The sequence below is a fragment of the Phaenicophaeus curvirostris genome, chromosome 4 (genome assembly GCF_032191515.1).
Source record: "Phaenicophaeus curvirostris isolate KB17595 chromosome 4, BPBGC_Pcur_1.0, whole genome shotgun sequence".
Classification (NCBI taxonomy): Eukaryota; Metazoa; Chordata; class Aves; order Cuculiformes; family Cuculidae; genus Phaenicophaeus; species Phaenicophaeus curvirostris.
The window spans coordinates 21,272,771-21,300,756 of NC_091395.1; the positions used below are offsets into that span (position 1 = coordinate 21,272,771).

At 40.1% G+C, this 27,986-nt stretch overlaps 1 long non-coding RNA gene across 2 annotated transcripts in view; it reads right to left on the reverse strand.

Moving 5' to 3' along the window:
- The window catches only part of LOC138719892 (uncharacterized), a 75,767-nt gene extending 48,221 nt beyond the window's left edge, over window positions 1-27,546 (reverse strand). For both annotated transcript variants that reach the window (XR_011337335.1, XR_011337336.1), the window contains exons 1-2: window positions 27,169-27,546; window positions 15,508-15,546 (exon numbers count right to left, since the gene is read on the reverse strand). This is a non-coding gene — a long non-coding RNA (uncharacterized lncRNA). The remainder of the gene's footprint in view (window positions 1-15,507; window positions 15,547-27,168) is intronic.
- Between the last annotated feature and the right edge of the window lie 440 nt (window positions 27,547-27,986).

The following is a 27,986-nucleotide window of genomic DNA, read 5'->3' on the forward strand; positions in this document are numbered from 1 at the left end:
ATAACTCCTGCAGAAATCTCCATCACAGAAAATGAAAGTTTTAAAGTACTGCTGACACCTCCTGGAAAACTTTGAAAAACCTCCCTGATCACTTCAAAATCAAATTATACTTCTATGGCACTTCCGCATTCTTTTAATTCTTGCTAAAGGGCATTTTTGTAGGTATAGTAGCCAAGGTTAAAAAAACCACATAACTACGGGAAAAAAATATTATTACTACATTTAGCAATTTGTTTCAGGTCTTGTTCTTTCATGCTACATTCTCCATGTTTCCTTTAACTAGAAGAAAATAAATTAAAAATGAATTTTCCCATGCTTGTCAAACTTTCCTTTGCCAAGGCAGCATTTTTCAGGCCTGTCCCTGGACACTGGGGTAGCCAGCTCATGAGCACAGGGTGAATGGTAGCAGGGGAAAACCAAGGAGCTGCCTCACCCCTTTGGGCTACAGCTGTGCCAAGCATGACCTAGGGTCCCATTTATATATATATTTAAAAATATTATATGCATATACACACATTTTTTGAGGACTCTCCATCCTGTCTTATATTTACAAATTCATGTTGCTTTGCTCATAGAAAAGAACTGTCTCAGGCATAGCTGAGAATAAGCCATTTTGAGACACGTGAAAATGCTCAGTGGGCAAACAGAAGTCACCCAAGACCTTGATGCATCCAAGCTGTTGTTTTCTTTCAGCCTGTGCTAATTCTCTCGCTTTTTAAACACAGTGAAAGCACCATTTATTAAAAACATTGAGACAAGCCCCCGAACCCCACCCCAAACCCAAGATTTAAACTTTAAGCATTTCGTTAAAAGTATAACATGCTGGGTTTCTCACTCATTTTCTTGTTTCAGGTAGTTTCTTTCCCATTTTCAAGCTCATTTCCATAGCTGCATGTACAAGAAATATCAAGTTATATGTGAAAGTTGAGACTCATCTTGAAGAAACTTGCCCATTTTGGAAAGGAACTTTTTCAGAAGCACCAACTATTTAGGAAACATTTTATGAAATTAGGAAAATAAAAAAAAAAGCAGCTATTGTACTGATGCATTGATTCTCCTACGCTAACTGCTCAGCTTTTTTAATAAGGTCTAACTAAAAGCTATCCCATATTAAAGAGCCTCCTGTGAAATAGGTGTGTGCTCAGCCAGCCAGGGAGAATACTGCCCCATTTTCCTTTCTATCTGTATCACCATCAAATCAACGTTTCAGGTTTCCCTTTTGTCCTTTTAGCTCTTGGCTGCTGCTGAGTCTCCCAAGGCTCAATTCACCCCCTGAGGAGAGAAAATGTTAGTGGAATTCTCAAAGCAGGGATCAGAGTATGAGAAATGTAAACCCAGCCCATTTCATAGCCTTTTAGCCTAGGCATGAACAACCCCTCAAGATACAGAAGGATTGAGACTGTGAACTGACACATTCGTCATGTAACCAGAAGCTGTGCAGAATGGATCCATTTTTAATTTCTGTTTTGCTGATTTTATTTCTTTTGCTTCAGAAAAATGTTCTTGTCCTTTGCTGTGAGTGCATACACATTATTTATTTATCATCCTATGAATACCAATTTGATTCTTGTCCATAATTAAACTCTGCTGCTTTATATCAAATATACCCTGTCCCATCATTTTGAATATCTGTCACCACCCTGCTAGGGCTGTGTTGGCAACAGTCCTGAAAAAAGGGTGGTCCTCTTTGGGCATCCCTTGGGCCCAGGGCTGCCACTATGGCTCTGTCCACAGATGGATTTTTTCTCCCCTGCTCACAACGTCCTCCTCTCCTGATTTTCAAATACATGCAGTTAGGTATTTCAAGAAGAATTTGCACTTGCAATTTTGTCAACTGCACCTTCCTTCCAGCAACTCAAAGGGGAGGAGCTCATAGCTTAGGTCTGAAACTATACTGAAACTATATTTCACAGAAAGTGTCATTGGGCACTGGAAGAGGCTGCCCAGGGAGGTGGTTGAGTCCCCTTCCCTGGAGGTGTTTAAGGCACGGGTGGAGGAGGTGCTAAGGGGCATGGTTTAGTGTTTGATAGGAATGGTTGGACTTGATGATCGAGTGGGCCTCTTCCAACCTGGTTATTCTATGATTCTATGATTCTATACGGGATAGTATTAGATCCATCCAGAAAAAAAACAGCATCAAGCAACTGATTAAACACTGATATGGGAGGCCTGACAGCAGCATTGGTAGACTTGCACAAATAAATATTTAATCAGAGGGATTAGTTAGTTCTATTAATGGTAAAAACTAATAAAGGGGGAAAGTTGGAGGGGGAGCTCATTTGTGCAACTCCGCTTTTTTTAGAGAAAGAAGAAAAACAAGAAAAAGAAAAAGAAAAAGAAAAAGAAAAAGAAAAAGAAAAAGAAAAAGAAGAAAAAGAAAAAGAAAAAGAAAAAGAAAAAGAAAAAGAAAAAGAAAAAGAAAAAGAAAAAGAAAAAGAAAAAGAAAAAGAAAAAGAAAAAGAAAAAGAAAAAGAAAAAGAAAAAGAAAAAGAAAAAGAAAAAGAAAAAGAAAAAGAAAAAGAAAGAACTTCCTTTGTCCCAGTGCGTTTGCAGCAACAGAAGGGACCTGAGAGGGGGAACATGGTTTTGCTTTTTTTGAGTGTTTTGTGGCGCTGCCTGCTGATCCTCTTTGATTAGTATTGCCTGCCAAAGTAAAGGACTGTAAGGGCTCTTTGTGTGGGTGTTCACCACATCAGAAAAAGCCCTGGTCGTTCCTTCCTCATCAGTGTTGATTTACAAGCTCTTACCCGTATGTTACCTCTTAGAAGGAAAAGCACAGAACAAATGGTTTTGGCAGAGTTTGTGCTCCACATTTTGTAGCTTGTGCTTTGACATATGATCAGAGTGTGTAAGCAGAAAAAGGAAAGCAGCAGCACCTGTTTCTTGTGAGAGCACTGTCCTCTCTACTTCAGCCTTTCTATTTCTGTCCCAGCATACAACATGGTAACCCACATGAATTTGAAATTAAACTGTAAATGAGTCTTTTCTATTTCCTGCCTAAGTAAGGATTAGCATATTTTAAAACACACTAAGGGGGTTTGTACTTTCTGTAATGAAACCTGTTCAAACAGATAATTGATATGCAGCCACTAAACAAACATCTGACTCGAGAAACTGTTCGCTCTTCTGTAAAAAAAAAGAATTATTATTCTCCTACTCTCTGTAAATATTTCCTGCAAGCGATGCTCCCTATTGCACTATTGCAGTGGGCAGTGTCCACAACAAATTTGAACAAGTAGAAAAGCAGACCAAGCATCCCAGCCTGAGTAAGAAATATTGAAATCCTCCAAGCACAGCAGAGAGGGGAAAGAGGGTTCAAGCCACATCTCCTATCCTTTTATGTCACTAAAAAAAACCATTTGTCCTCCATGTTGTGGCATGCAGGAAAAGTCCCCACATCTCAGACTAGGAGAAATCTGTCTAGAAAGCTGCCTGGAGGAGAGGGACCTGGGGGTGTTGGTTGACAGCAACTGAACATGAGCCAGCAGTGTGCCCAGGTGGCCAAGAAGGCCAATGGCATCTTGGCTTGTATCAGAAACGGCGTGACCAGCAGGTCCAGGGAGGTTATTCTCCCTCTGTACTTGGCACTGGTGAGACCACTCCTTGAATCCTGTGTTCAGTTCTGGGCCCCTCACCACAAGAAGGATGTTGAGGCTCTGGAGTGAGTCCAGAGAAGAGCAATGAAGCTAGTGAAGGGGCTGGAGAACAGGCCTTATGAGGAGCGACTGAGAGAGCTGGGGTTGTTTAGCCTGGAGAAGAAGAGGCTGAGGGGAGACCTCATTGCTCTCTACAACTACCTGAAAGGAGGTGGTGGAGAGGAGGGTGCTTGCCTCCTCTCCCAAGTGACAGGGGACAGGACAAGAGTAAATGGCCTCAAGCTCAACCAGGGGAGGTTTAAGCTGGACATTAGGAAAAAAATTTTCACGGAAAGGGTCATTGGGCACTGGAACTGGCTGCCCAGCGAGGTTGTTGAGTCACCTTCCCTGGAGGTGTTTAAGGCACGGGTGGAGGAGGTGCTAAGGGGCATGGTTTAGTGTTTGATAGGAATGGTTGGACTCGATGATCGAGTCGGCCTCTTCCAACCTGGTTATTCTGTGATTCTATGATTCTATGATCTCCTTGCCAGAGGCACCTCTGTACCAAACAGGTACGGCTATGCAGAGAAAGACAAGCCAAGGACACCTCTCCTTAGGTTTTATTACGATTATGCTTGTGGTTGGAGTAACTCCCTTCAACCAAACAACTTTTGCAGCCCCCAGCCTGCCAGACCCCAATGCCGCCCTCTGCAAATGTCTTCTACACACAAGTTCACCCAAATGATGCAACAGCAATTACCCAAATAATACTTTGTACTGAATAACTGCAATTGAGCTTAATGAGTTTGTGAGTGCATGAAGAAACATGATCTATCATATGGGGAACAGGGCACCTGCTAGGCTACTGTGTCCTCTGCTTGGCCCAGGTCCAATAGTTAATTAATCTGTCATCTTTCATTACATCGCTAGGAGGCATGTAAATATATTCCAAGTCCCACATCTATCACAACTATGTCACCATGCTGAAAAAAGCTTTGGCAGTTTGGTCCTGATGGTCTCTAAATATCCATTTCAATTCAAAGGCACTTCAGCCTCCAATTAAAATGGGAAGGCCAGCAAAGATTCAGCAATGAAGCACTTGTTTTTCAGGGGTTTTGGGTGATGATGCAGGGACACAGATTAATTACCATATGACTGTATTTTAGAGTAAAAATAGGAACATTATGCACTTAGTTCATAAGTAAATAGCTATAACAGCTCCCTTACTAAAAAGAAAATTACTCCAAAATTAAAACCAGGCATCTCTGAAGTACCTAATAGTAGATGCATAGTATAAACCTTCCTGGTAAAGTCTTAATTCCCCCCTCAGACTGAACCTCCATGCAGTGCAGCCAGTAAGCAAGGCAAGATCTTTTTGGAAAAAGGAAAAGAGCTTGCAGACTGCAATGGTTTGTGTGGAAACCGTGGCACAGATCATGAATTTGCACGTCAGCTTGGTTAGAGACAGCACACACCAGCTGACAGTTGTGGCAGGTGAAAAAGCATATATTGCCTTTCGAAATGCAAAGAAGGACTTAATGTAATTTGTGGGGGAGGGGTTTTTTTTGTTTTTAATCAGACAGCTTCTACCATTCTGTCACCAGCACTAATGGCCCTAGCTGCCATGAACATTTAAATGTGTAGCTGTGCTACCTTCATCCCCAATCTAATAGTACAGAAACCAAAAGAGTGGGTTTGGGATGTACTTGCTGCTGTTTCAAACTCTTCACTGTAAGCTAGACAGGTACAAATTCATCCATTTGAAAAAGAATATATGGAAGGACTGGTTTCTTATTGGATGCAGAAAGCTGCAAAGAATGTCCTGATTAATTCGATCAGAGACTTGCAAGTTAGCTAATATCAATTCCCACACGCCCCAAAAAACTTTAGTTTGCTAGTGGGGCACTAGACAGACCTGAAATACAGTTAGATGTTCATGTTGTATAGAAAAAGCTTTGCATATTTCCATTAACAGTGATCCCCTTTTCCCTTTCAGGAAGGAAAATATCTCCAAGGAGTCCCTTACACTCACCAAGGACTTGTTTTCTGCTCAGACAACATGATCCTGTCCTTCACACCAACAACATACCTTGAAAGTCTGCCGTTCAGCAACACTTATTACTTCACTCTGAAATACCTTTCCCTTGGTTGTCCCTATGCCCAATAAATAGAGCGCACTTTGCATCCAGCAAAGCACACGTGTGATTGAGGAGTGTATTACCATTTGTGGTGATGAAGCACCTTCAGGAGTGTTCTTTCATACACTACTGACCAAGCAGCCAGCTGGAAACCCACCAGTATGAATTGAAGATGAGCTACAAAAAAGCCGACTGTGGTGTTTTAGGGATTTGTGCAGCACAAGCCATGATCAAAAGCCCATAAGGAGCCACCATGCTTTCCTGTGGAATGAGTGAGCACCTTGCAGGCTCACTTCTGCACCCTGTATTGCCTTGTCAATGCTTGGACTCTTTTTCCCCTCCTTAAAAAACCAAACACATTTGAAAGTGAACTGTAGATCACATCTTAAAACACATGGCAGGTAGACCTGCTAGGACTGGCATCAAAATCGTATTACTCAATAAGAATATTTTCTATTTTATTATATGTCCATGCAGCTATGCCTACTGGGCTTATAACATTCAGGACAAAATAAGTACCTGCTGCCAGTGTGCAATGATGCTCTTTCCCTTATTTCTTGCTCCAGTCAGAATCCTGGAAAATTAATGCTTTGTTTTTAGCTCAAGGTCAAGTGAGTGTTTAAACAAGAAGAAAATTTTTATTTCATACTTTTAATCACCTTTCAACTTCCCTCTCTAAACACATAATGTAGGCACCTGTAGTATTTAGTTGAAATCAGTAGCAGCCCAGAAGGGGTTAATCCAAGATGCAGAGGTTAAAATGTGACTTGCTGATAGATCACACAAATGCCATTTGTTGTGTCATGCTTTCAGTGGTTACTTCAAGGAAATTGCACATAATTAATTCTCCATATCTATCTTGCTTTATGCTAATTAAATGTCTGAACACTTATTTTAATGCAAGTTTTTTAAAAAATTAACACAAGTTCAGGGTATTCTTTTTAGAAGGTAGCAATACCGTGTTTATTACTAACGTAAATTCCCTTAATTATACCCTAACTCGGTTATCTTCTTTACTGAATTTCAATCCTTTTAAGAGTCAGTAGCTCTTTAATTAAGTTGAGAGAGCAAGAGGTGTCTTGTTAATTGTAAATTAAATAGATTTAAATAGACAATAGATTGCAATTAGTAGATTTACTTTTAAGTGATATTGAGGAGTCGCTGGAAAGCTTCAGTGTACCATCTGCCTTGGTTTGTCAGCAAAAAGGGAACCATTCAAACCCTCTTACCTTTGTTCCAGAGAGGCTCCAGCACACTAGTGGCCCTCCAGCCTTCAAAAAGCTTCTCAGTAAAAATATTAAGAAAGTTTAAAAAGAAAAATAGCTCTCATATCAGTCCAGAACTGTGATGATACTGTAAACAGGGAAAGCAGCCTCACTAAAAGTGAAGTTCAGCTTTGAAGTTAATTCATTAGATTTTTTTGCAGGAGATTTGCATGTAGCTGTTGCACAGACTGCCATGGTTCACCTGGCACTGGTAGACCAGACCATGGGCAAGTTCACCTTTTGGTGCACAACTTCAAATGCCTTAAAAAGATACCATGGGTGCTCTGAATTATAGGCATATTGAAAGATTTACATCCTTACATACTTATATGATATTGTTGACGTTACCTCTGAGACCAGTGAATCGAATACATTTACATACCTACAAATAAATTATAGTTAAAAGCCATTAACTGCTAATCATTACTGCTGATGTCCCAATGTTGCCACAAAGACAAGCACAACTATTATTCTGCAGTACAGCAAAGTGTGTAATGCGTATGTGCTTTTACTTCCGAATTAGAAGTCAAATTGATCATCTCTGCCATTAGGAGTTATGGCTCATGGAATTTTATCATTCCTATAATGTGCTGTGAAAATGCAATAAGGGAATAAAACAGAACGGCAACTTACAATAATTCTTTATGGAACACAACAATATTGAATGTGTCTAGAGTGTATTGATAAACAGATCTATTGTAACAACCAGTGGATATTATGATTGTACTACTGTTAATCTTCATACGATCAATTTTCCTCATGGTACATTGGGGAAGCCGGATGCACAAATCCCATTAACGTAAATGGAAAGTGAGGGCAAACCCATGACCAGTGTAAATCAGTATATCTCCTCAAAGTCACTGGACCTACAGCAACTTATACAAGCTTATATACATTCTCTATTATCTCTTCCTCTACTTCATGTCTCCACATAATGCAATAAGAGGACGGCACTGCTATGTATTTGAAACATCTTAGGTTACTGAAGGGCATTAAACTTAATAATTACATATGTTAAAATATCACTGTTTAAGATATCCCTAAATGTGTTCACTTGATTTAAAGAAACACTCTGCTTGAGAGGGATAAATAAGTTTAAGATAAATAATCCAATTTTTCCATATGTAGAAAAAAACATACTCATATCTCAGAAAGCACAGAGAGCATAGTCATACCTGTGAAGGGCTCGTCTACCTTCTCAAGGAAGACATGGCCAAGCAAAAGTAGTCAAGAGAGGACAGACACAAATCCATTGCTCAGCATTTATAGCTCCTTAAACACCCATGGAGATAGGGACAAGGGGAATAAAAATCAATGTGCTACAAATTATTTTCCGAACTATTTCTGACCTCTCCTAGCTCACCAGCAGCTGCTTGTGATCAATTAGCTTGCATCCCTCTGGCTACTCACTGTAGAGATTTTCTAGTTCATTCAGAAGCCTTTATAAATGGAAAACTCAAGTTTTCTCTGTAGTATTGCAGGGAGTAGTAACGCAGTGATGATTTATTAACATTAATGGCCACACAAATAATCGGGCTACTTGTTGTAGTAAATAAACAAGGGTCTGACAACCTGAACAACAAGTCTTACATCAGTAGTGAATGCAGCATCTACCCTGCAGAAGAAAGGAGCTATCACTTCACAGATAGTTATACAGCATCAAACACGACAAAATTTCCAGATTGAGGTGCCTGGGACCATTACTAACAGAAGACACACAAAATGATGCTGTACCATCAGCACGAATGACAGTTGAGGCATTGTTCTGAGATTTCTGGAGGGATGATGGTCACACCTGGGAAAAGCAGCTCTGCCCAGCCTTGCCTCTACATTGTCCCAAGACTCCCTGAAATTCAACCTTTACCTTTCTCAAAGGCATTGTCATGGCTGGAAGTGCCGCAACAACACTGGGAACTATCCCTGTATGATGACGTTCTGGAGCAGAGCTGGGCTAGCATGTACGGATCTGTACCCCTGCAACTCAAACACGGACAGCATTTTCTACATCTCCACAAACGGTGAAATTGCATTTTCTACCTGTTTTTGGGTTTTTTCAGCTACAGTGTTTGAGCTCTTGTTTGAGGAGGATTCTGAAAAGGAAAAGATGACAGCTCTGCTAGACATGTGATTTTCAAGCTGACAGTCTCCCTTTCATTTTAAGGAGCTGAAAAACATTTCCAGTGTCAGATAGATTGAGTTTTAACAACATGACAAACAGGCCCATTTGTTGATCTCAGGTCCTCACTATCTGTCTTCAATTAACGTGGTAAAAAGGTGGCTTGCATCCAATGGCAGACATTTGTATAAACAGCACATGCCATCACAGTTGGAATCGATGTTTGCCACTGATAGATCAGGAAGGATAATTTATGGTATGACACTGGGCTCACATAATCAGAAGTAATGAAGTACTTTGTGAAAATATGACTCTTCCAAAATCCAAAAGTCCCTCTAAGATTTATAGTGAGGAAACAAATCATGATGTTATACAAACATGGGAAAAAAATTGTAATGAATAATCATGAAAATGTGCGGCTGATTTTGGAGCCAGCATGGAGCACACCAGTGATACTACTAATTCAGACGGACCAAGACCATTTCTGTCCAGGACCTGATCACAATGGGCTTTCTGATTTAGTTTCTCCCCTACTTCCTGATAAAATTAGGATTGGCTAGTCCTAATTTAAAACCTCACAATATGTGAGTTTTTACATAAGAAGAAAACACAGCTATTAAAAAAAGTTCATTTCAGAAGAAAGAAAGAAAATAGCTCTAACTGGAAAGATTTCAAGATTAAGTGCAATGGAAGCCAGTGCAGAAGTTACTTGGACAACTGTGTACAAACACAATGTGCAATGTACCAATACTAGAACATCTAGTTTAAAACTTATGGATAATTTCTTATTTCAGCCATCTAAACATTTGTCAGATCACATGGGACAGTGTTTCTTACTACATCAAGGATTTTAGTGAGATGAAGTGTGGTTAGTGGGGGCTGAGCTACCATAACAATCTGACTCCATAGCAATACTGCACATTGAAAATATTTCTCAAAGGAGTATCCATATAGATCAAAACAGCAAGGAGAAAAATTAAGCTATTTTTTATTGGAAAGGTTATTTTAATGGCATTATTGATTCCAATACAACAATAACAACTTAAACATCATTTAAGATTAAGGTGCAAAAATTCTTGATGGAGTCAGCAAGTCCTGAAGTGTTACTTATGTTAAAAGACCTGAGGTCTGCTCAAGTAATTGAAAGCGCATAAAGTCTAGTAGCATCTAGCAGCACAGAAGTGACAAATACATACTCTAAATTCAGGTTTTTTGGAGAAAATAGTAACAGTTTCTCCCTGTCTGAATGCATACAATAGAGGAAGGGTTTATAGTTAGTGAAAACTGTCCTCTTTTTGTGCAATAGTGGTGACTTAACCAACATTTTAAAATAAAAATAAAATCAAGTCCAAATGGTGTTTGGCATGGGCACTTATCAACTGACTTATACAGCAAATCAAGCCATCTGAATATCCAAACATCCCTGTTCTTCTTTGTATGCAGAAAATAAAATTTCAGACCAAAACATTTTGAGCAGAAACCAAGAGATGCTCATTAAACCAGCTCTCCCAGTCACCAGTGTCTGAACTGCTCAGATGGGACAAGGCTGAGCTGAGCTCCAGCAGGGGAGCTAGGTCATTTTATTGTTTGGACTATTAGAAGCATCCAGCAACCTCTTTGGGTCAAGTTTACTAAGCTCAACTTTACCCTTCTGCCTTGGATGACTATAACAGGTGGAGGCCAGATAAACCTATTACACAGCCTTATATAGACTTGCACCTTATGATGCTCAAGCTTAAATATTACTGTAGAAATATAATATAGATCACTGGTCCACTGAGGGAACATTTTACAGAGAACAAGGCCTGGATGCTGTGAGACTGATTGATACTAAACAATTCTAACAAGGCCTTGCAAACAGAGAGCCCAAGGATAAACAAAGGCCAGCTGAAAGGAATACAACAGCTAGTTCAGTGGGAACGAGTACTAGCTGAAAGAGAAACAATTAAAGAGAACTATCAACATAGTTAATTTTAGTGTAACTTGGTTTCTTAGCATGTGCAGTAGTTTAGCCAATAATATGTTAGTAATAGCTTCATGGACAGCTACCTTTAACCAATAATACACTGTAGATGCCCCCGTGGGCACCCAGTTATGTAACCAAAAAGGGTTTATAAAGAAACAGCTAAGCTCAACAAAGTAAACACTCGCTGATCATATTGATCTCTGCATTTGATTCCGTGATGCTCCCATCAACAGTCCATCTGACCATGCAACCTGTCTCCAACAGCAGCCATCAGCAAATGTCCAGAAAACACTAAGAACAGGACTAGCACAGAAGAACCTTTCCTCAGGTACCCTCTGTTCCTCTGTTTTCAGTCAAAGAGATCTCCCGAATCAGTTACTGTTTCTGGCTATTCAGTGGCCTCCAAATAATGCAAACACCTTACCTCCTCTGAAAAATTCAAGAAAGCAGATAATAAGCAAGCAGGCTGAAGTGTAGCTTGGCTTCAGCAGAGCTGACTGCAGACTAGTACTGACTGAGAACTTTGTGGATATTTGGCAAAAACATGAAGAGCAGAAATTGGATAAACTAGAGGTTTGCAGTCTGGGTTCCTCGCAATGCTAAAAAGCTGACTTGTTCTCAGAATGTGGGGTATTTTTAGACCAAAATGAAACGCATATAATTCAAAGCAGCACATTGTCAACAATGTCAAAAACAATATCAAAATAATTAGCTCAAGCTACAGGAAAATGATAAAATTTAACTGCTGCTCATATTTAACTAATAAAGACTTCCAATATATGTACAAGCAAAAGCAAAGAATATCAACTCAATACCACGGAGAAAATCTCCTTCCGATGTACTAACGAACTTCTGTCCAGGCAGTTCCTCACTATACTGGCTTGGTGCTGCAGAAGCTACTGTAAATAATACTGTTATTGTTTTTCTTTTCCCCTTTAAGCTTCAACTGCATTGCCTGAACTTATCCTGCCATCAGAAGCTATTAATAAAAACGTACTAGGTAAAATCTTGTTTCTATCCATATCTTACACATTTAACATAGCTTAGCTGAACACTTAATCTGAACTGTGGTATCAAGTCAAGCTGCATCACCATATAACAAATTCTTACAAATTTATTTATTAAAATAAACAAGAAACTATACATCATGCAGACAGGACAAACTCTTCAAAGTCAGTTTACTGATATTATACACCTAATCCACAATTTCCTTTGTCCCAGTGGTTTGATTTATCATTCAAAGGCACAGATTATCAGCTTGCTCTCACTGACTTTAACAGTATTCCTTACAGTAGTCTTTGAAATAGAATTAGATAACTCAATTTGAGAACTCAGGCCTCACAAATTAATTTTGGATACAAACAAATGATACCTAGCATTTTTTCTCTGCAGAAGGGAACAGAAATCATTGGTGTCTTTAACTGTCATGAAGTAATTAGTTGAAGCTCCTTTCCCAAAGATACTCCCTTTCAGGAAGTTCAGAATTTCAGTTTTATGAAAATACGTTGTGTAGACATTACTTCATGGTCATCACCGATCTTCCTGTTTTGGATATATGAGTTCCTTTCCTCTCATGGCTCCAGTTCTGTGTCCTTCACGATTGAAACTGAGCCCTGTAGCTGTGATTTCCTATGACAGTAAGGGTCTCCAAAGCAACAAGAAAGCTGCACATTGACATATTTCCTCACCTGTTATACTTTCTGCTAGGTCTAGGCTCATGCTGAACCTGCTTTTGTACCCCTTTTCTTGTTTGGCTACAAGTAAGAAAGCAATCTGGCTCATGCCTTAGCCATGTGTCTAAAACACCCTAGTTGGTTCCCTGCAAGTTCATCCAGCTGGGCAGCTGTCATGGGAGCTAAGATTCATAAGGCAGTTTAAAGAGCATTTGGGGATCTTCAAATGTCTATTCAGGTCAAGGCCAGGAGAGCAAGACAGAGATGGAGAAGAAGGCTGAACAAGTGTCAAGAAGCAGGAGTGCTTATCCTGTAAGAGTCGGGTATCTACCACCAGTTTTTGTAACATCACTGGAGTTAAGTGAGCTAAGCTGTCTCCCCTTCTGAGATTTACAATCCACAAACCAATAGGCCAAGGAGCTCATTGTCCTAGGTAACTACTTTGCTCCAAGCAAGAAGAAGGCATATCACAAATGAATGAGGCACAAAGTCCAAACTAAGGGGGAAGCCAAGGCTCACATTATGTTACTTGCTGCCATGTTGTAAGTTATGGGCAAAGTGCCGGGGATGTTTTTGCATCTCCCTGGTGCCAGTTTGCTCAATAATCACAGATAGAAATAAAAGTCTTTTTCAAACCCTGCAGGTGGAGTGGGGAACTTCCAAGCCCTCTATGAAGCTGACTGCATCACAGTGCTGCTTCATCTTGCATTTTTGACAGGAAGACAACAAAAATATGTGACACACAAATTTGATTTACTTTAAGAATCAGCTCACAGATGCAATTTTTCATTCAATCTTTAAAGTTCCTTTTTCTCCTTAATTGTGGCAGGCATGTTTCCCTGCTAGATAAAAAGAGGACCCAAGCAAAATAGATCTGTAAGTCCTAACACAAAGGTCCCATTTAAGGAAAATAAATGCAGCTCCTCCTTTGCAAGCCGGCATCCCCTCCATGCAGAGATCTCCAGCAACAATATAGTTTATTACCTGTTAGTTTCACTTTTAAAGCCCACATGCAATCTGGATGAACTGAGACCTGGCATGATGATTTATGTGCTACAGGTAACTGTGAAAGCAGGGGGATACTGGGTGCTGCATGGAAACGCGAATGCTAGCTCATCACAAACCAAGCAAAGCAGTGGTAAGAAACATGAAGGATTCAGGACAAGTGCATAAGTGGGAGACCAGGCAGCAATAGATCAGAAAAAGTCTCCTTGTCCAATTCAGGTAGATAAGAGGAGTAGACGGTTTCACAGAGAACAGCAGACACATGGGAAAGATATTTCATCAGAAGTTGATCTCCAGGAAATTAAGGTTAATAAAGAGAACTTTTAAGGGAGCTTGGAATCCAATTTCTACATTGCCAAAGGGTCACATCTCATGCAACAAAGGAAATACAGACACTGCTTAGGTGACATGACTGTGTCAAGCTACAGCTTTACAAGCAGGAGGGGAAACCCACTCGTGCACCTTCTGGATGGATGGCAAGGGCTCCTGTCCCACCTACTCACATCCAACTCAGCATTTTCTGTCTGGGCACTGGTGCTGTGTGGAAACTTGTTTCCCTTGGACAGGGGCACCTCTTTCCCCTGACTCGGGGAAAAGTCCCTGGGTGCTCCCTCCCCACAGTCAAAGCAGGGGTGTATGTTTTGTGTTGCACAACTCGAGAAAGCAGCGCTATAGCTCTGTGAGCAAGGAGATACAAGGAGCAGTAAGGATCACCTGTAAAATTATTTAGTTGTCTAAATATAAGAACAAATTGTTTCAATTACACATCTAACCAGGTCCAAGCAACACAAAAGTTACAAAAAAATAAAATAAAATCAAAAAAACTAAGGCAAACTGACCATGCAAAACACATTTACTCACAGGATTGTGTTTTGCAGTTCTTGAGGATATGGAGAGACTTCAAGAAAAGTCAGCTTAGATCAGTGGCAGTACAGAGAGGAGATGGAGAGGCCAACTAACTCTAGAAAAGGCCAGGGTTTAGCACAAGCAGCTAGGCAGTCTGAATGCTGCATGCCCAACACACAAGGCTGGTGACTGCTCTGGAGTGTAATGCAGGTCACACACTTCCATTTCATCTGACACCTGGAGGTACCTTTGCAGTGAACATCATATCAAGCCAACACATTTCAGTAAAAAATGTTGCTTTGGCAAATCACTACTTCGCAGTGGAAAAATACTGACATTCAGAAAAGTTTCCCAAACAGCTCATATCTAAGCATGGTTAGGAAAAGTTGCTCAAGACTTGAAAATTCTAAAAAAATATTTGTTACACTTTTCTCTCCAACCAAGTCTGGCAAAAACATGCCTTTACCTGAATTAGCACATGATGCACACTTGCCAAAGCAAAAGTATTCTATTTTTCTTGAGAGCAGGGTAAAGAAAATACAAAAATTTCCTGGAGTTGTTTGTTGCCAAAATAATGCTGATGCTAGGGTTGTCTCAGGGGCATGATTGATCAGTTGGAGGACATGCAATGTGCTTTTCCAGTAATCACCGTAGAGCTGACAGAGAGTGCTATGCGTACAAAAAAAACAAAAAAAAAAAAAGCCACACCAAAATAAAACAAAAGAACACCCCACTGACCTTCAAAAAAAAAAGGTCTAGAGAATTAATCACCTCTGTGCTTTCCAGTTTGCAGTAAGTATCCTGTCTTATAGGCTTTATCAACTAGGCAGTGATGTCTACAATTGTTATCAAAGCCTTCCAGGACGTTCAGGATGCCATATATTTAGATGCCCAAACAGATTTGCAAGCTCAATGGTACTCACCTGCTCTGCAGATGTTGGCCATGAAATCCAAATCACATTCTGGTTATTCTGCAGAAAAAAAACCCTCAATTTGCAAAAGCAAGGAAGAAAATTAATTTTTACTGACATGTTGATTTATGGAGATTTTAAATCATGAATCTGAAAAAGAAAAGGGATAAATGGATACAGATTTAAAATACAAGTTCCTCTATAGATAATTCAAGGTGCTGAACTGGAAGTTATGGTTACTGGCCTTTGTTTTCACTCATGCCTCATGCGAGGCTGGAGAGCCACCTTTGGCAAGATACTTTCTGCTCACCATCTCCAAGCACTATCCATAAATACTTTCTCCCACTACCTCTACTTAGATTAGAGATCCCTAAGAGCAAGAATCACCTCAGCATGTTCATACAACATCAAGCATAACGACATTGTTCCCTCTCTAGACAACAATGGAACAGAATTATAAAGAATGATAAAAACCTTAACACCTGTCCTACAGCTCCTATCAAGCACATCAACAAGCGCAAAGGAGAAGAAAGAACCCAGGATTGTTCAAAAAAGCATAATTTCCAGCACAAAGTACTCTTTAAGGGCAGAAAATATCTGCAGTTTAGAAGTCTGTGTTTCTTTGAACCTTGCTAACCTAGATGCAAGGAGGATTTTGCCCCTGTGTGAAAGATGTTATTTGGCCAGCTGCAAAGCAGGGATGCCTTGGGGGTAGCCTGGCTGCTGGGCCCTGAGGGTAGCCTTGCCCAGACATGGAACAGGGCCCACCTTGGTGCAGACACCTTGGTCTTTGCCAGGGGATTTACTGGGGGATTTTCACCTGAAAATGGACACCGTATATCTACTCTCAAGGAATTTATGTCCTTCCAGACCCCAAAAGGAAAAGAGCTTGAATCAATTGATCCTCACTTGATGGTAAAGAGCAAGAAAGATATCCTCAAGTGGTAGATGCATGGAGGAGGGATTTGTTTTTAAGCTCAAGGAGTGAAAATCTATGTTCTTAACCTCATTTGGCTCCATTGTCTTTGCCAGTATGAGCTTGCCCTCTATCTTCAGTGTCTTTATACTTTTTTTTAACTTATCTCATGAGATCACTAAGCTAAAAGAAAGGATTTTTATTAAATCTGGCAAGTCGTGGTAGTGTCATGAGAGTGAAAAATGTCAGCCTACTGAGCCTGGAAGTGAGGAAAAAGCATGAGTTGGAGGCAATTACAAAATGTTAATTTGACAGCAAAGGCACAACTTTTGAAGGAAAGAACAATATAAGGCAGACAAACAGAAGAAGAAGAAAAAAAAACATAGCAGGAGCTTATGAAAGAGAAATCATACAAACTTAGTTCGTAGCTTTCTCTAAAAAGATAACTCATTTTCTAGATAAAGGACATGCAAGAATGGAGGCTATTCAAACTTCAATAAAGCATTGGTTATAATGTCACAGGGGAAATATTCAAAATGGAGAAAATGAGGATTAGCAGAGGGATTGAAAGCAGCTACGAAACCAACTAAGAGGCAACAGATTGCACTGAGGAGAATGAACCACTCTAGTAGGTAAAAATTGGTTTAGGGAATAATTTACTGTATTATTTAAATTAATAGCCTCTGCATGGCTTCTGGAGCGTACCAATGTGATTTGCTGATGATACAATGTTGGAACGAACTGCCAGCACATGGCAAAGTTGGCATATTTTGCAGCTAAAATTAGATGGGAGGAAGCCTGGAGGATGGAGCTGAGCAGGGTCCTGGCAGTAATTTGGGATTGCTGCTGAAAAAAAACCTACTGTGAGTTCACTACTTGAAAAGAAAAGACGTGGGAGAACAGGCTGATTATAAAATAGTTTTGATCCCCCTGTCTGAAGGTGCTGTGAGAAAGTCAAACATTCAGACCTGACAGTAAATGATGGACAGGACTCCCATGGGATGAGCACAGCCCAGAAAGCAGGAGGGAGCTCAAGTGCCATGGCACTCTCCTGTGATCAAGACAGGAAAAGGTATGAACTAGGGCTACTTGACTAAGGCTAGTGGCCAGCCCTGATTAGAAGGAGAAACTAAAATAACTTGCTGTGTTTTGCAAAACGAAAGCTGAGAGGGCATGCAGGTTGTCCTCAACTCTCAGAAAAATCAAAGGGTGGCTATTCAAACCGATGTTAACATAAGCATGGCTAGATTTGTCTCCAGTGTAAATAAATTTAGCCTAAAAGCATGATGGGTTTTAACAGGAAAGGTAGCAAACCCTTGCAGTAAGAATAAATGAAGATATAGTAGATACAGACTGGGGAATCAAAGATTACAACTTCTTTTCCTCATTGCAGCACCTCATTTTCTATAAGCTGAGAAACCAGCAGGACTACTTCAGATTTCTGAAATACAGTGAAACTGTGATAGGATTTTCTCCAAACATTTTTATACACATAAATTATTGCCTGTTTTAAAATCCTGCTCTTGAAGACTGAGAAAGCTCTTCTCTTCTAATTAAACTTGGATATTTAAACCAAGGAAAAGAAAGTACCAGTGTGAAGACATTCTCTTATGCTTCTGTAGAAATTACTATACTGGTACAACTCAGGCTGAGGCAACCTGCACTAGAGATTTCTTACGCAACCACTCACAGATAAGGAATATGCTGCTAGTGGGGGAAAACTCTCACAAAAGCATCACTGCCTCACTGATCCTTCAGTCCTAAGCCACTTGGGAGTCCTGCAAAATGCCATCCACCAGGAAACATGAAAACAAGACTAATAGCTGTGCTAAGTACTGAAAAATTCAGTATAGGTATTAGTCTTAGAAGAAAATATAATCTCTTCCCTCTTTAATCTTGCCGCGTTTCACAAGCTACAAAGGACCATTGTTTTCCTCCAGGAGATAAGATGCTATTCCTTTGCGAATACTCCTGCTATGGTATACAGTATATGGTATACAGCCTACAGTATAATATATTCTTTCAAGGATACTTTAACTGGTACACATCTAAGTGGATTTTCAGTCGATGCTTTAAGCTTGTATTCAACTTTGCAAAAGGCTTTTGCACCTAGAATCATACCACTATTTTTCAACTGTATTAGCAGGTTTAACAGAAGGTGCTATTTCTGTTGCCATCATTCTTTGACCATCAGACAGTTTTGACATCAAGACTTTCAGGCTGCAGAAGGTGATCTCTCAGGGTACTCAAATCGAAAAAGTCGTAAGGGCATCCAGGCAAAGGTTCAGAATATGGTTGGAATCTCCTAATTTCTCATAAAAATGCATAGCTACTCAGTAGAAAAGTTTTGACCTTCCAGTCATCACATTTCCAGTAGTCTAGGTAGGCTTTCACAGCACAAATTATTTCTTCCCATTACAGAGTACCATAACTCCACTAATGTTGTCCACATAAGCAGATAACCAATAACAAGTTAGACAGCTAACAACAAAACTTGAATCTGGTGTTTTGAACTTAATCTCTTGGGAAAGATTTGGGTTGCTTTCCAGCTTACAGGAATAAAACAGAGTAATCCTCCCAGGATGTGAGAGGCACAGCAGAAGCTTCAGATGCCAGCACTCATTTCCTGCTTCATCGCAGAGGAGCTGCTCCATTTCTTGTTATTTATGAAATTTATCTCCATACATTTAGACAGTTTCCTCATGACCAAGTCTTCAGAAGAGCTGATAAAAATATTCAGACTCAACAACCATCCTCATGAAAAATGAAGTTTCAAAATAAATAAATCCGTTGCCATCCAATAAAACGCTGATTTTGATAGGATGGTGAGATTTTCTCTTGATTAATGAAAAAAATACTTCTAAATAGATTCCAGGAGTTTTCTGTCTTTAAAAATATACCCTGAACAATAGAAATTTGGAGTTGTTTGTTATCCAAACAAAATCAAGAGTAGAAGGGAAAGTACAAATTCATTATCTTTCTCTCTCACACTGTGTTTCAAGGTGTTCTTGGCAGGAGTTAGAGAAGCAAAATTAATTATCAATACATTGTAACACACTGAAATTTCCACCATTAAAGCCTATGAAAGCACAGAATTAAATGGATCCTACTTATTACCCTGTCCATTTTCCAGTATTGAAAAGGCATGTAAAAAGATAAGCAGCAAAACAAAAGATATGTGGCTAATCCTAAGATGCAAGGACACAGAAGATAACAGGAATGGGATGTATGGAGACAGGGAAAATCCCTGTCCCTCCATTTCTTCTCTTCCTGCACACACACTCATACGTATTTAAATAAGATTCAACTAAAAGCACAGTAAATAGAGGTGGATTTTAAGCTACTACAGAGTCCGTATGTCCTGGCTCAATTCAAAACACTACAGCCTAGCATGGTCCCTTGAAAGTTTATACAGGTACTACAGTGCTGTGTAGAGGGTAGAAGTACCTACTGGTGCCAAGTCCTGGGGATGATTAGAAAAAACCTACTTTTCTTCATGGCATAGGTGAGCATTTTTTGACTAACCTAGTATGCTGTTTCACAAAGTTCAAACTGCTCAGTCACCCATCAATTAAATCTGGGATCAATACTAAGAGGGATTTACTGCCTGCCTCGATGCATACATCTGCAGCAATCAAAGTTTATTGGAAAATCTGTCACTTTAAGCAGAGTTTTTCTTCTTTCCATTAAGGAAAAGAAATGCATTCATTTCAAGAATACAATCTAGATGCGAACAGATGTGAACTACAGGTGTTAATACCTACATGGTCGTCTAAACAAAAGCATCAACAAGTACAACCAATGGATATTTTCAAGATGGTAGAATTACAGTAAACTACAGAATAAACACCTAACTTTGTCTTCTTACAAAATATCAAGTGTCAGTTCAAGTAAAAATTTTTCTAGAAAATATCTTTTCTAGTGAATTTAGCCTACTTTTCTTAAGTTAATTACACAAATGTACGTACATTTAAATTTTGAAATGTTTTGTTAGTTTGGCTTGGGTGCACAAGTTGTTTGCAAGTAGCTGAAGACAGCGGATAGCAAAAATAATCAAAGCAAGGCAGATCGGTCATTGCTCATCACACATGGATTGCCACCTTATAACTTCTCTTATGTGACAGCTGACATGAACTTCTGACCCCTACAAGCCTGGACTGGGTGGCTAAGGCTGCTCAGAAAACGCACACTTCTTCCAATACAAGCTTTCATGCAACCAGGATGCAGATCACAGGACTGACCTGTGCTTCTCAAAAATAATGGGAAAAAATAGCAAGAGATTAGTAAGCAAGTGTCCCTGAAGCCAGAATATTGTGCATCTGAGCTCTTGGGCTTTATGTTCAGCATCAGGATTAAAAGTGAACATCCTGCTTTTTGCAGGTGTGCTTTGTATTTGCTTACTTCCCACTCTTTCAAAGAAAGTTCCTGCCACTCAAACTGCTTATTAGAGTATGGAAGGCAAACACAAAGAATAGATGCAAAAGGAAGGGAGTATATGTTCAACATGGATGATGTACAAAATTCTTGCATTCAAAAGAGCTTGGCTACTCTTTTCAGGAGGAATTGAAGGGATACAAGTCCTTTTGGAAATTTGGCTCCCGCAGCCACAGTAAAGTAAGAAAAAGCATACTTTCTCCTGTGCTTTAGTTTTATTACCTATTTCATAGGAAACACATTTAGGCAGATTTGGAGTGTTTCCCCTTCCCATTCTCCTCCCCAATTCCTACACTTTATTTTGCCATCTAAAGATCTGTGGCATCAGAAGGAATTTTCTCACTAATGGTAATTTAGGTCTCCTTTGGTCTTTTTGTTTCATCTCTCTCCTCTATTTTCTTCCCAGGGACATATACAGCCTTACATTTTCAGTTAAGGCAGGCATATAAGCAAGGATGTAAACAAGGGAATGGAGAGATTTCTCTCCACTTTTCCACCAAGAGAAGATTTCATACATCTCCATCCTGTTGCCTGAAAAGTTGGTTAACTAGTTCTAATGAATCTCAGTGTACTGATGTGGGAAAGTCAGGAAAATACCTTAAAGTGGTTGACCAAACCCTCCCTACAGTTAGTTTAACCAGTGTGGTTGTCTGCAGATGGAGAAGGTCTTGACTGAGACTTTAACTTCCCACCTGCTTAAAATCACTCTTAAGAGTTAAATTTCTCTGCCCAAAATACAAATTAACATACTGAAGAAACTGACTCTGATGGGATGCAAGCATCAGGTTTATCTACTGAGCCCCAAACACTCTGCCTCAATATGTATTTGCAAACTAGCAGTTGCATATGAGCAAAAGGAGCCCTGAGAACTGCATATATGGTAGTCTCAGTGTAATCACTGCTGATGAAACTTGATGCTCTTCCATAATCGCTATAATTTTGAGTAGATTGAGTGCCATTTAAATGACAAGAGTGTTATGACAGATGAAATACATGGTTCCAAAGTTATATCAGCTTCTTTGACATTCATGGCGTGGAATGCTTAGTGGCATTTAATGTTTGTAAATCTTTAGAATCAAGTTAAATATGTTAATTAAAACTGGAAAAGTCTCTCAAACTGAAGTACTCAACGACTGTATCACAGTATTTGTTAGTGCTATATTCTTTTCTTCCTATCCACTGAGAAAGCATGACATATCAGGTCAGTGATTACAGTCAGTATTTGCATTTTTAATCTGTTAGTCCTTCTAGGTAAGTCAGTAAGCTGGCACCCAGCTCACACTGGCTGCTTTCCTCTCTCCCACGTTGGCTGGGTGCCCCAGCCTTCTGGCACTGCTTCTGCCTTAATCTGAACAGGCTTGCAACTTTGCAAGGTGCCTTGTGCTCCCACCCTCATTCTCTTGCACTCACGGGCTGAGCACAGCAGACAGCAGGTTTCAGCAGAGACCTGCAGAAAAACAGCCACAGCTTTGCGGCTGTGCCAGCATGTTCAACAACTGGGGCACAGGGCAAGCCCAGCATTTCCATCCCCTTCCCCAGATGCATCAGATCACCTCTGGCTGTCACAGGGGATGAGGACTTGGGGCCAAACCCAGCAAAATGTTTAGACTGCTTTAATCCAAACTCAAAAAAACAGGATGAAGAATGGAGGGACGCTGAGCATTCTCTAACAGCAATCTGCAACATATCGTAGTCAAAACAAGGATGACAGGATGAGGCTGGTATAATTTTATGTCATACAGACCACAAGCTAGCTTGATGGAGAGAAATCATCTCTCATAGGAAGCACCCCTCCCACTGCAAACTCTAGATGACAGATTTTACATCCCAAAGTAATTTTCTGCCTAGAAATAAACATTAAATTTCTTGAAATGTAATATGAGACAGTTGCTCTGAACGAGGAACAGAAGTTATCAGAACAGGACAAGTGATCAGGGTATGAAATAACTAAGCAACATATTCATTCCATGACATTTCAGCAACAATTTGAAAAATTATCCAGGTGAAACTCCTGTAAGAATTGCAGGCAATGAACAACAGTAATGGTAGGTCAAGGCAATTGACTTCTTTACAACTTAAAACATCCTGTCTGAAAATGACTAGGGATACTATTTAAGCATTTTAAAAATAAGTAAGATATCAAAATGAAGCAGAACATTTTGTAGATTAAGCCTTTGCAGGCCCTCAGTGATAACTTTCCCTTCCTTCATTACTGGCTTCTTTAGAAGGCAAAATTACCTCATTTTACAAAACCAGCACCCTCAACTTCATATTTTCAAGTAAAGCAGAGAGAGTTAAGGGTGCATATGCATGACTAGTTTGCAAGAAGCACAGAGTATCTGACTGGCAGGTCAGGCTGCTAATTCAACTCTTCCTTTCCTTGAGGTTTCAAGGAATTATCCTCAACAATAAGGCCCCCAACAACCCCACACAGGATGAAGAAAGTCAGGATAGAAAACTGTAATCCGTTTTAAGCGGCACATTGGGCACTGACCAGAAACATGGCTTACAAAAACCAGCAAGTCCTTAGCTCCATCACACAAAGTGACCTGAAATTCATGAAATGAGCTATTAATAAGTTAATGCAATCATTATTTACTCCATTATCATAACTGTCATCCATTGTTAATTTCAATGTATGAGCTGCGATTCTGATTTTCACAATTCTGATACAGGAAAAGGAATAAAAAGCATCCAGGTTTGGCAACAAAAGGCATGTGCTCCACCTTGAACATAAGCCTATTCCTAATTTTATGCACACACTCAAGTACTTTTCCAAAGAAAAGCCTAAAATGCCATCCTGCAAACTCTCAGGCACGTTACATTAGACCGGCTTCATTGACACCGAGAGGAATTTTTTAACTCAAGGTAAACTGTTCATGAGGATGTTTGCAAGTCTGAGTCCTACCCAATTCCAGACCAATGAGAGATTCGTAATGTTGATATTGCTTTCAGAATATTTCCCTTGTAGGCTGAGCCTATTTCCATCAGATATAGACTACATTTTATGAGGTAAGTATTGGCAACTTTGATATGAAGAAAAATCCTCTGGGCTGTATTATTCCCTGTAATAAAATAAACTAAGATAGAAATGAAATGGAAACCTGGAATAAGGAATGTAAATGAGCTGCATCATGAAAGCTATTTACAGGTTTGAAATAATCAGATCATCATGCAAGTCAAAAAGTTTTGCAGTTAAAGGCATAGATTTCTAAACCAGCTCAAGACAGGAATCAGAGAGAAATTCATAAAGGAGCTCAGTCCCATTTGAAGCTCATGTAGCTTCATGCTGGGTCATTGCAGTTCCCGGTGCTCAGAGTGGGAGCTACTTGATGCTGAGCATTTCTGAAGACCCAAAGGGTCCTGAAATGACAGTCTATTAATCTTTTGCTCTTTGTCCTTCAGGTACAGTATCGCCCTGCAAGGCATACAGGCAGGCAAGCAGTCACATTTGCCTACATTTGAGTTAATCGGAAAGAATGATGTTGCTATTGAAGGTTGTCACCTCTAATGTGACTCTGCCTTCTTTTGTGCCACTAACCTAAATCTATGAACTATTCAGTCTACCCTTTCTAAGGCTGAACTGACAACTTCATTTACTCCATCCACCAAACAATAAACCATCAGCTCAGAAATGGGCTTAGCAACATTAACAGGAATACCTGTTGAGTAGCCAGTCCTTTGTTATTACTTGAACAGAGACTCCTGATGCCAATATATTTCTGAGATGGCAGTGAAGAAATTGTTCTCACATCTCTTACTGTTTAGTAGTTACACAAAAAATGATAGAAGTACTTGCAATACAGAGGGTTTGTAGAACCGCTTATGTGGTCCCAGTCACCCCAAAAGTTAAGCATGTACATCATTCGAAGTATCTGATTTGGCCTATTGCTCTCAATGAAATATTACAAAAGATTACAGCTACATAATGCAAAAAAGATCACCAGATCTAGTTTTCTCATAGAAAGCTGGGGGTTTTTGGAGAAGAGAGGAAGCAGAGGGTATATGCCTTATGAGATATATTACTTTTTATTAAAAAAAAGGAAAAAGTTGAGAATACAATGTGTCAGTTTCAAAAAGGATTTATCATAACTCTACTGAAATCAGTGGGGACTTTGACATTGACTTTAAGAGAGATAATCATAGAATCATAGAATCATAGAATAGTTTGGGTTGGAAGGGACCTTATGATCATCTAGTTCCAAATCCCCTGCCATGGACAGGGACATCCAACTGCATCAGGTTACCCAAGGCCCCATCCAATCTGGCCTTAAACACCTCCAGGGATGGGGCAGCCACAGCTTTCCTGGGCAACCTCTTCCAGTGCCTCACCACACTCATGGTGAAGAAATTCTTCCTAATGTTTAATCTAAATCTGCCTCTCTCCAGTTTATACCTGTTCCCCCTCATCCTATCACCACAAGCCTTTATGAATAATCCCTCTCCAGCTTTCTTGTAGGCCTCTTTCAGATACTGGAAGGTCATTATAAGATCTCCTTGGAGGCTTCTCTTCTCCAGGCTGAACAAGCCCAACTCTCTCAGCCTATCCTCAAACGGGAGGTGCTCCATCCCTCTGATCATCTTTGTAGCCCTCCTCTGGACCCATTCCAACAGTTCAATCTCCTTCTTATGTTGTGGATTCCAGAACTGGGCACAATACTCCAGGTGACATCTCACAAGAGAGGAATAGAGGGATAGAATCACTTCCCTTGACCTGCTGGCCACACTTCTTTTGATGCAGCCCAGGATACGGTTGGCCTTCTGGACTGTGAGCGCACATTGCTGGCTCATATCGAGCTTCTCATTCACCAGCACCCCCAAGTCCTTCCCTGCAGGGCAGCTCTCAAAAACATCATCCCCTGTGTTGACTGCAGCAGTTACCCCATCATAGAGAGCCACTAAGTTGGTCATACAGGATTTGTCCCTGGTGAAGCCATGCTGGCTGCCATTAATCACCTCCATGTCCTCCATGTGCTTTAGCATAGCTTCTAGGAGGATCTGTTCCATGATCTTCCCAGGTATAGAGGTGAAGCTGACAGGTTGGTAGTTCTCAGGGTTGTCTTTTCTACCCATTTTACAAATGGGCACAATGTTATGCTTCTTCCAGTCACCCGGAACTCCTCCTGATTGCCATGAATTTTCAATTATCATAGGGAGTGCCTTGGCAACCACGTCCGCCAATTCCCTCAGGATGCTGGGATGTATCTCATCAGGTCCCATAGACTTGTATATGTTCAGGTTCCTCAGGTGGTCACAAACCTGATCCTCCTCTACAATGGGAGGGTGTTTACCGCCCTGGTCACCATCTTATTGTCCCATGACCCAGGAGGGATGAGGAGAGCAGTTGTTGGTGAAGACTGAGGCAAAAATGTTGTTAAGTTCCTCAGCCTTCTCCTTGTCTGTTTATACGTGATCACCATTTTCAACCATCAGTGGGTGTACGCTCCTCTTTTGATTGATGTATCTGTAGAAGTCATAATATTTCATCATGAGTTTTCAGATGCTGATCTGATTACGTTAATTCTTCAACACACCATTTTCCTGTTTGTAAAAAGAAAAAATGGGGAAAAAACCCAAACCCAAGCTGTTCCATTCTCACAGAGCTAACTCCCCAAGATGATTTTCTGACATCAAAGATTTTTAATTTTAATCCTTTTCAGAAGCTAATGGCTTAATCTGATAATGGCCAAAAACTTATAAAACAAGCCTTGGTGGTAGATTCTAAAATGTATTTATTTAAAGGTTACATCTCAGTTTCTTCTCCCTACTTCTACTTGCTCCAGAGGCAGGGCCAAGCACACAAAACCTGATGATAATAAGAAACATTTTTCTCACTAGAAAATCTGTGAAAAATGAAACCTTAAGGAAAACAAGCATTTGTGGGAAATTAGTGGCTTTCACTGAAATTTGAATTAATTAAACTACTCACTTAAAGAAGTTTTCAGTAGTAACTTGACCTGTCTCAGCTAGCATTGCATTGGTAACAGTCTGCAACAGGGGAACAGGAGTCGTGACCACTGCTAGTTAGGCTCTCTGCACTGCTGCTAACTTCCATGTTATTTTCTTAGGAAAAATCACCAAAATTACTGAATTAAAATGAAGTCTGAGTAGCTGGGGCAGCAATCAATCAGGATCTTAGGAGGAAAGCAGACTAGAGATGCAAAGGGATTAAAAGGCAATGGTTTTTATGTGCCTTCTTAAGCAGAAAGGGAAACACAGATATGTTCAGATACTGTTTCCCTGGAAATAGCAGAATTTTTGAGAAAAGTCAAGAGGATACAAATCTGAACTCTCTGATGAGGAAAACATAGCAATGCCCATACCTGTTCTCCTTTCAGTCTTGTGATCAGCTGGAATATGTTCATACTGTACCATGTTAGGTAAGGCATCATCTTTGTCAAACATAAAAAGGGCTTCAGGCAAAACAACACTTTTTTCCACCTACATCTCATTTATAACTCTGAAATATCATTGTCATAGTTTAACCCCAGCTGGCAAGTAAGGACCATAAAGCCACTCACTCACTTCCCCCAGCTGGGATAGGGGAGAGAATCAGAAGAATAAAAGTGAGGAAGTTCATAAGTTGAGATAAAGACAATAAGTTCAATAAGTAAAGAAAAAGCTATGAGGGCAAGCAAAGTAAAATAAGGAATTCCTTCACTATTTCCCATCAGCCGGCAGGTGTTCAGCCATCTCTCATAAAGCAGGACTCCATCACATGTACCGGTTACTTGGCAAGGCAAAACACCACAACTACGAATACCCCCCGCAACCCCCTTTCTCCTTCTTCCCTCAGATTTATATATTAAGCATGATGTCTCATGGTATGGGATATCCCTTTGGTCAGTTGAGGTCAGCTCCATCCCCTCCCAGTTTCTTGTGAACCCACAGCATACTCACTGGCAGGGGAGAAAAGGCCTTGACACTCAGCAGTAACTAAAATATCCCTGTAATATCAACATGGTTTTCAGCACAAATCCAAAACATAGCCCCATACTAGCTACTGTGAAGAAAATTAATCCTATCCCAACCAAAACCAGCACAATCACCATTTGGATAAAAAAAGTGGGGGAGCCCACAAGAAACCTGTAAATAGTGACATTCACCACCACATTGTAGGGCAGAAAATTGCCACATGAGA